Genomic DNA, 1,965 nt, shown 5'->3' on the forward strand with positions numbered 1-1,965 from the left:
TGCCCGGTGCTGGGCAGCTCCCCGCCGCCTTTCACTCCGTCACTGCTGGATCAGGAGGTGCGCGCGGTGCGGGAGCGCGAGCAGGAGCTGCAGCGCCAGCGGCGCAGCGTCTATGGCACCGCGGAGTTCAAGGAGCCTACGCCGAGCCTCACCGGTAAGCCGCGGGCGTAGCAACGCCGGGGACCCCCAGGGTTCCAGCCGTCCCCACTGACTGCCCAACTTCAGTGGCCTCTCCTTTGGCCCTCCGATTCTCGGGGTCTCTCTCTCCAAGCTCTCAGACTCCTGGGACCCCCTCTCAACTTTGTGTCTTGCCTACCCCTTCTGGAGCTCCATTACTCGCTGTGATCCACCCCTCCACCGGGAGCGATGGACTCTCTGATCCACACCACCCAGACTGCGCGGGGGTGGGGGCATTCCAGATGTCTTCCTTTTTGTCGGGTTCCAGGGAACCCTGACTGGATTCTGGCACTCCTGGGTCCTCCCTCTGAATTTTCGAGCTCCTGCTTCTCCATTCTGGGTTCACCTCCCTCCTCCCTCGGGTTCCTGGGTGCCTGGAGTTGAATGGAGGCTTCCATTGGGGGAGGGCGGAGGGTGAACGCCTGTGTGTGTTTAAGGGGTGCGGCCGGCCTCTTTCATCCTGGCTGCCGCCCGCTGGTGAGCTGAGCGCTCCTTCCCCCGCAGCGAGCAGGGGCGACGGAAAGTTGGCGGTGATCTGGCCCCCCCGCAGAAAGGCCTCGGAGAACGGCCTGGAGCAGGTGGGAGCCCCCTTACCCGTGTGCCTCTAGCCCTTGTCGCTCCCCCCACCCCTCCCGTGCCAGGACGCTGGGTGGGGAAAGGTGCATCCCCCCTGGAGGGCCACTCTGGTCAGAACTCAGTCTGAGACGCATCCCTGGGGTGAAGAGAAGACAGTGGTCTTGGGGCACAAATCGCCACCCTGAGGCTGGGTGCGGTGCGCAGGTCCCTGAGGCCGGTCTTCCTTCTGGCCCTCTGTCCCCAGGAGGAGCGCAAACCTTGAGGTTTGAGCAGGCTGGGACCCCTGGCCGGAAGTAACGTGCATGTCAGAGGAACAGGGCGGGGTGCGTCTAGTAAAAGGCCCTCTGGAGACGGGTCGGCCCTCTGCATTGGGAAAGATGAAATCGACTTGACTTTGTGAAATTGACCAGCCCCCTCTATAAAACTTACAGTCCCCCATTGGGAAACTGACCACCACCCACAACTCCGCCAGTGAAACTGCCCAGCCCTTCTCTGCCAAGCAAACTGAACTCCTCTCTCCCTTGACTGTTAAGAGGGCCGGAGTTACCGCCTCGGCTGCCCCACTCCCCCCACCCCCAATAAAGCCTCTTCTTTCAGGGCACTGCAGCCTATTTTTTTCTGGGTCCTCTTCGTCTGAGGTGGGGCGGGAGCACGGCGGGCCGAGGGAGGCCCGAGAAAACCCCAAGAGGTGCGGGCCGGAATGCGGGAATGCGCCCTTAACGCCCTGTTCTGGGGCTGCCCGCCTCCCCAACACGACCAGACACGGCCTGGTCCAGGTCCTACCGCCCCCTGGCGGCTCGAGCGCAAAATGTGGCGCGTGGACCGAGTTCACACCCTCTTGTTTCCAGGCTTCCTCTTCAACATTTATTGGAGCTAACGGTGTGCCCTGCGCTGGGCACTGGCTAGACAGAGGTGATAAGAGGCTGTTCCTACCCTGGGAACGTAAACAATAGCTACTAAAAAAAAAAAAAACAGGTGGTGAGGGTTCAGGCTTCTCAACATCATTGGTTCCTAATGATCACCGTTCTTCTTGACCTCACGGTCCTCACTATGAGGCGTGCTCATTCGCGGTGTTGGGTCAAGACTTTCTGCTTTCTTGGCTGGGCGCGGTGGCTCAAGCCTGTAATCCCAGCACTTTGGGAGGCCGAGACGGGCGGATCACGAGGTCAGGAGTTCGTAATGATCACCGTTCTTCTTGACCTCACGGTCCTC

At 61.1% G+C, this 1,965-nt stretch overlaps 1 long non-coding RNA gene across 1 annotated transcript; it reads left to right on the top strand.

Annotated features, from left to right (window-relative positions):
* LOC105519743 lies at positions 1-1,351 on the top strand. The gene is made up of 3 exons (XR_001003021.1): positions 1-154; positions 682-755; positions 998-1,351. It is a non-coding gene; the product is annotated as an uncharacterized LOC105519743 (long non-coding RNA).
* The last annotated feature ends 614 nt before the right edge of the window (positions 1,352-1,965 follow it).

The sequence above is a fragment of the Colobus angolensis genome, unplaced genomic scaffold (assembly GCF_000951035.1).
Source record: "Colobus angolensis palliatus isolate OR3802 unplaced genomic scaffold, Cang.pa_1.0 Scaffold36, whole genome shotgun sequence".
Taxonomy (NCBI): Eukaryota; Metazoa; Chordata; class Mammalia; order Primates; family Cercopithecidae; genus Colobus; species Colobus angolensis.